Source organism: Topomyia yanbarensis, chromosome 3 (genome assembly GCF_030247195.1).
Source record: "Topomyia yanbarensis strain Yona2022 chromosome 3, ASM3024719v1, whole genome shotgun sequence".
Taxonomy (NCBI): domain Eukaryota; kingdom Metazoa; phylum Arthropoda; class Insecta; order Diptera; family Culicidae; genus Topomyia; species Topomyia yanbarensis.
Genome location: NC_080672.1, coordinates 175,188,561 through 175,196,393, shown reverse-complemented (window position 1 = coordinate 175,196,393; position 7,833 = coordinate 175,188,561).

The window sequence follows — 7,833 nt, the reverse complement described above, 5'->3', positions numbered from 1 at the left end:
AGCGGAACGTTTAGCGCATTTGTATCGTTTCAAAGTGGCGTTGGACCACGGTGGGTAGATTGGTTCACGGTGTAGTTTCGTTGGTATGAATTGATCAATAGCATATGATCAGTGATGTACCAAATCGGGTTTTTATAAATTTGGGGAAAAACCCAAGGTTTTTTTTCCCGGTTAAAACGGTTTTTTCGCGGAAATATTGGGTTTTTTGCGTGTTTTGATATTTTAGTAATTGAACATTGATGTATTGTTATCCAAATATTTTTATTTTATTTATGAGCATTATTGTCATAAAGTTTTGCATGTATATTAATTCTAAATGGTTTTCCTCGATTGAATCATTGTTATAGCGGTGATCCAACATTTCGTTACAAATATTGTGGTTAAATAAGTAACTTTTAACTTTTTTGTGGTTAAATAAGTAAAACTTTTCAACACGTTTTGGGCTAAGTCGATTGCGTTTCTTACTGTGAATCCACCTAAACGTACTAAACATTTTTTCTACTGTTGCTGATGTAGTTGATGCCGAAAGAATTCGGATATCTGGAGTGGGTTCTAGAAAGCATGTTTTATGCTTGCGACTGTTAATTTAGGTCTCTCAAATGTAAATGTAAGATTCTTTAACCCTCCGGAAGTCGCACTTATGGCCCACTGAACGAGCAGCCGCTGGTGGCCTAAGACGATTTTGCTAGATTTTCAGAGCAGCGTGCACTCAGTGCGCTGCCGAAAGGTTTAAAAAAACATTAAATGAACATCATACATTCGATAAAACGAAAAAACCCATATTTCGTCCGGGTTAAAATGATTTGGGAAAAAACCCGGTTAAAACCCAAAGATAAAAACCCGGGAAGATGGAATTTTTCCCATCGGTACATCACTGCATATGATACAACGTGCGTCCAAGACAAAGCAGCAGAGTTGCACTCACTATTGAATAACAGAGAAATCCAGTCCAAGCTCGAAAAAATTAGCTGCAAAATTTCCATTTTTGAAGTCGTAGTACACAGTTTCAGCGGTGTTTTTAAAAACAACAGGTGAGCAATTGTCAATATTTATTTGAAGCGGAGGATGATGGCGACCAGTTTTTACAAGTGTAACTGGGGCAACATCTACTCTAAGCATACCGGAAAGGGGTTGATATTGGTGGTAATTGTGGCTGCTGGGTTGGAATATGCACTGACTGCAGCAGTCGGTGCCGCAGTAGCGGGTTCAGAGAAGTCCATTCGACTGATGACGGATGGAGCAGAGGCATACGGTAGACCGCGAATGGTACTGATGTTAGCTTGATCGTGCGTGATCGTATCATTGGAGTTTGAGGAGACGGATGGCAGATTCGTGTGACATTTCGCGTCTGAAACGAGGGGAGCTATAGTGTTTGTGGCAAGAGGGTTGGATACTGGAACGTCGACTCTCGGTATTTTATCAGGTTGTGACAAAAAAGGTCTGGAAGTACTGCTGGTTCGAGGCCGTTTATTGTTGTCGTCAATTAACGATTCGTAGAGATTGCTGATGTTGAATTGCAGATCGTCAAGAAACTCAAGAAATGGGGCGCCATCGTTGCTTATTCTATCCACGTTACTACGAGGTCCGGAATGACAGCTTGGTTTCGTACATTGTTGGGAATACATACGACAGAGAAGCTGCATTGTATCCGAAGACCACCAATTAACTTTAAAGCGATGTTCGTGCGTTGTAGAATTAAATTCATGGAATCGTTAGACGAACTGTTCCGGTTGGATTGTACACGACATTGGGGACAAAGCCAACTAACACCAAGAGCATCTCGAATTGACTTGACGAGAGAGCTGTTTAAATTGGCGCATTTGAGATGGAGGCCTTTAGCACAAAGTGCGCACAATATTTTGCCAATTCCCGATCCTGATCCACTAAAACAAGTATCGGCATCGCATTTGCGATGACAGAAGCGTGAGTGACTGTGGGTGCTTGCCGATTGTAGATGCGGTAGGTGTCGTAGAGCGAACAACGGCTTATAATGTATACCAGCAAAAAAAAACTTTTGCGATTATAGGCACAAATAATGATGCGTATTCCAGAATTGAATAGTGTAGAGTAGATAACTAATAATCTTTCACTTAACAGAATCAAAACTACTGAACAGGCGGTAGTGTTTCACTGGTAATCTGCCAAAGTTTGGAGCGCGGAAAAAACACTTGTAATGACTAGCTATACCCTGAACCAAATACCTAATGCGTAATAACCGTAATAAATCAGGTTTGGTGGTCAAATTTGCTTTGAAATGATTTTTAGTTTGAAAACATTTTAAAACTTAAACTAATTTAATATTTCTCAACAAGTTGAACATTTTCGACGGACTTCGAACCCGTAGGACCCACCCCTTGATACGTCACTGATGTGATCGTACTAGAAACTTAGCAAGTTTTTTTTAATTTCGAATAGTGTTTGAACATAATTTATTTCACCAATTTCCATTATTTTGGCGTGAACAACTCTAACCCAAAATGTTGGTAGTCGATTTGATATGGTTACATCACCGACAAACTGACATGACAGTCTATTTTCAACCATCAAAGACAGCGGTCACGATACTCGGTGTGCTCCTGCTTCTGTCTGAGTCAGTGCAGAGCGAACGAAAAAAACAGTTACTTGTGTACATTGTCTGAAGAACAAAGGATACCGTTATTTTTATTCTTGCGTGACCTATCAAGATGACTAAGTCTCATCAACAAAACGTTATTATGCGGCCTATCGTCATTGTCGGTCATTGACTTCAGGTCTTTTCGCATAAGACCAAGTATGCGTGATGTGGAACATCTGCTGAAGGTGAAAATGCAGCTTCGCCTTTCGGAAGTCACCTTCATACAGCTTGAGCACGTCAGGCATGCGGTGCTGATAACATTCACCAAATTCACCCAGGCGAAAAGATTCATTTCGCAGAACAACTTGAAACACGTGTTTGTCTGTGACAACGCTGAAATCAAGATCCCTGTATACATGGATAATGGAAATATTGAGGTTAAATTACATGATTTATCTCCACTTACTTGCAAAGTGGCAATTAAAAGATTCATGTCGAATTTCGGAGCAGTGGAATCAATTACGGAGGACACATGGAGAAAATACTTCCCTGGTATTTCAAATGGTGTCTTTGTGGTAAGAATGCGGGTAGACCAACCCTTTCCCTCCTACCTTTCCCTGCAGTACAAAACAGAAGGGGGTGATACTATTACACAGCGAACTCTCTGTACATATCAAGGACAAACTAATACGTGCCAATTCTGTGAACAAACGGCACACCACGGACAACCCTGCCCGGAACCTGCTGAGGAAAGCTCAGCGGCGAAAATAAATGCCAACACCCGAGCTCCAATATCATCACCTGAACCACAAACGGTTGCCAAATTTGTGGCTGCGGTTCAGGCAATAATGAAAACTGCTAAAGCTGCGTCAAGTACTTCACATTTAACAACTAATGCCGACAGTGAAGAAGCTACCACCAAGGATGGAGTGTTCACATTCGTGACCCGCAAGGGCAAGAAGCCAGGGATAACATCTGATCGCGAGTATCAAGGCAGTAATCACGATGATGATACGAACGTAAACGACAACGAGAGAGACATGGATAACCCCGAAGTTGGCGAGAGAAGGAACATCTCCCCGACGCGAAAAAAGATCTCCGCTCGCAATAGTAAGTTGGGCGCACGGGATCTTGCTGGCTCAAAATAAAACTTATTGTGATATTTATTTTTTACATCTTGTAAATATATAAAAGATCCATGGCTCCTCTAAGCTAACGCAGTGAGCCGTGTCAAATAAACGAATTAAAAAAAAAGCTGACATGACAACTAGAACGATTTCGGTGAAAATTTTTGGCAAATAATTTAAACTCGGAACAGTTTACAGATGGAGCTTTTAATGAGTTACACATCATTACTTAACGTGTCTCTCGTAAAAGAACAGAAGAATGTCCTCTAGTAAAAGTCTGGACAAGACAAATTCAAACGAGCAGAAGTTTTTCGAATTCAAAATAGCGGAGCATCGTATATAAACGTTTTAAATAGAAAGTATTGTGGTATTGACTGACTTTGTTCTCTGATTGACTCCATGAATAATTTTTTTTCTTTTGTCTGTTGCTGTAATTTATAATAGGCCATTAATAGTTTGTCCGGAATTTCCTCTTGAAGTGAATTTTGACAATATGCTTATTGGCCCTTCTCAAAAGACACGCGCGAAATGTTCATCAAAACTAGAACATATATTTCTAAGGTTATAGTTTCATTTAACCATTTCAAGTATAGCCCAACTTCATTGAACCAAGATCCATGAAACTATGGTTGTCTATTCTCTCTTGTCCAAACTTCTACTGGAGGCACTCTAGATACATAGAGTAGCTTAGACTTCTTCAAAGAAGTTTCTAGATATAAAAAAATCATCTTTGATTATATTATACAAATTAACAACCAGTTTTCTAAAAGTAGGCACCCCTCGACAGTTCGGTTTCTCATCTTGCGCAGTTCAGAAGCTAAAAATCGCTCCAGGTCAGGCAATCAAATTTTACCCATGCGTTGCATTGACTAGTTGCAAAAACAAAATTCGATATCTACTACCAAGTGTGTGAAACGTGAACAAACAATGAGTGACAATACCAAGCCAGTTTATAGCCAGGTTCGACTGAACTGTGTTGCTATTACTTTTCGAAATGTCTGGTAAGGACATCGATCCGTGAAGTGGAGCAATTGTTGAAGGTGAATATGAAGCTCAACATAGCAGAAGTCAATGCTGTGCAATTCCATCATCTACGTCATGAGGTACTGATTACATTCCAAAATATTAAACAAGCAGAATCATTTGCTACGCAAAACAACTTGAAGCACGTTGTTGAATGTAGTGACATTTTATACAGCATCCCAACATACGTAGACCGAGACACTATTTAAGTTAAGCTACATGACTTGGCACCGCGTACTAATCCCGCTGTTATCAAGCAACTCATATCAAAATGCTGTGAAGGGAAAACCATTACGTAAGACACATGGAGGAACTTCTTCCTGGGTCTCCGCAACGGAGTTCTTGTGTTGAGAATGCGGCCGACAAAACCTATCCCCTCATATATGACCATTTATGGCAAAATACATTTAATCAGCGAACATTGGTCACGTACCCAGAGATTCCTATGTGCCAGTTCTGTGATAAACCGTTACACCATGAAAAACCTTGCTCGGAGGCAGCTAAAGAAAGTCCATCTGCTATGACCAAGACCGGTACACAGTCGTCGTATGCTAAACCACAACCAATTGTTAAACCAACGACTGCGGACCGCGCATTAACAAACACTAACGCAACGATATGCAAACCACTAAACCAACTAGCGTTACGAACAGCGAAATTACAACGATTACACCAAATGCATCCAACACAACAACCAACACCACAAAAAATGAATCAGATGCAGATGAAGACCGATCTACAACAGCGAACCAGAAGCACAAAAAAAAAACAAATAAAAAATCCGACCGTGAGCAACATGAATGCAGTACCGATGATAACATGGATGTGAACGAAAACGCGAGAGAAAGCGAACTGAATGACCCTCTAGTTGCGGCAGACAACGCAGCTGTTTCACCGCCAAGAAAGAGGATCTCAACAGGCAGCAGCAAGCTGCGTCAACAAGACCCAATGGATAGGCTTATTGAAAATTAACTTTTATTTTTTACATATTGTAAAAATCAAAAGAGAACTACGGCTCAGTTATGCTAACGTATTGAGTCGTGTCAAATAAACAAAAAACAAGTAGGCACCCCTTGCTCTAGAAATCGTATGTGCAACGATTTTGGTGATAATTTCAGCGTTTGTTTGTACATATGTGGGAAAGGCTTCGATCAATAATTCCTACTTAGAGGCTAAAACGGGAATTGAAAATTGGTCCGAAGCAATAGGCCGAAATTTTAAAATCTCTCCCTGTAATCTCTAACTCTGGTTTAACTTAATGAAAACTAATTCTGTTTAGTTTTTCTAAAAGGACAACTTCTCCCAGGGTTGCAAACAGGATATACCTTTTCGATTTGTAATCGATATATTGAAAAAAAATATTCATATTTTGCATTAAAACGATAATTTTAAAAACATAATAGCTCTTTGCAACAACTATTATAAGGGTAGGTTTGTTCAGATGAATGTCAGAGTAAATTAAGGATCATAAGCATGTGGTAAGAACTTTTTGGGGTGTATTATAATTCGCAAAATATTACATTTTTTCAGAAACATTTTTTTTTTATTTGAATCTGGGTAAACCGACAATAGCAATAGCGTTGGAAATGCTAGAACAACATCCATAGTGAATTTTTATTGTGACATGTGCCCTGTCGTCTCGTCTGCAAACTAGAGCCGTGCGCTGTCGCGCCACGTCGCCGATGATTTTTACACGCCACCGATTTCAGGAAAAAATGGTCAGAGCGCCGATTGCTTTTTTCGTGCTGCACCGCCGATCATATTTAAACCCGCACCGGTTCTATATTGTGCACCATTGCACGCGTGAATTACCAATCTACCCAAATTTGCACCCAAGCAAGGCCCGTATAGCGATTGCTGAACGTCTGCTGGTCGATCGTTGTGTCGGCCTCTAATGGCTTTTCGAAACGACATTGCTCAGTGTTTTAAAACGTCGATTTCGTGCTCAAATTTAATAGCGTCTTAACTTTAAACTTTAGAAGTATAGTTTGTTCGGAGAAGTTGTTGCCCTTATAATTGCACATCCAGAGGAGTATATCGTTCAATGATTAATTCCCCTATAAGTGATATACGAAATTTATTTTCTGAACTAATTAAGATGGAGACTTTATGTCTTCGGCAAAGTTGTAGCAAATATTACTACAAAAGAAATTGTTGAAGATACTATATATATATAGCTTTAATGGTTTAAAAGTTATGGAACATTTTATATGGAAGATCCCTTAAAATTAGTTTTTTCATGATAGCTTTTTTAGACATTCTCCTACATTCTTGGAACCCTTCACAAAGTTGTTTGCGGAATCGAAACACATATTTTTGCCAAACCAAGTTCCTTTCTATCTGTTGAATTTAAAAAGATATACCTTTATTTGCGATCTTTTTGGGTTTTTGGGAAAACAAATGCCTGGTTTTTCTTTCATGTTCGTAGAGTTGCTAAAACGATGCATTTTCACGCGCTTGTAGAACTACTGCTTTTTTGTAACCTGCAATCGATGCCATCTTCGGTCGTCAAGAATGTCGTGGCAGTCCGCTTTTTTACGGCTAGTTTTTTATGGTGTACCACTGTTGCTAAGTTGTCGCCATACACGGAGGAGCTGGCTTTGCGGTTCGACGCATATTGATTGAGTTATAGCGATTTCACTAAACTTCTTTGCATTTAAAAGGACTTAGAAATTATTTTCAGAAAGTCTTTTGCATTCAAAAGGATTTAGAATACTTTTGCAAAAACCACGTTTATTGGAAAATCCGCGAAAAAATTAGAAATTCCACGTAAAAAACCGCATTAATTGGAAAACCGCGTAAAAAACCTGAGTGTATATGGAGTGCCTTTCAAAAATCGAAGTGTAGATTTAGATGTGCTTATTAATGTTGATATTCTCTTTTCAAAGATCCCTTTTCTTTTTGTTTTGCACATAGTATATTATCGATTCATATATTTTTTTGCAATTTACCAAAGACGATGTTTTAAATATAAAGAAACGCGGAGAGAAAAAACAGTGAATTTGTCTGCACGGTTTACATTCTTTCGTGACGTTTACAACGATTTGACGAATCTTCATTCGACAAATATGTTATAACTTTATCAGTCAGAGCAGATGGCATCAGTGTTCTTAGATATTAAGGGGGCTT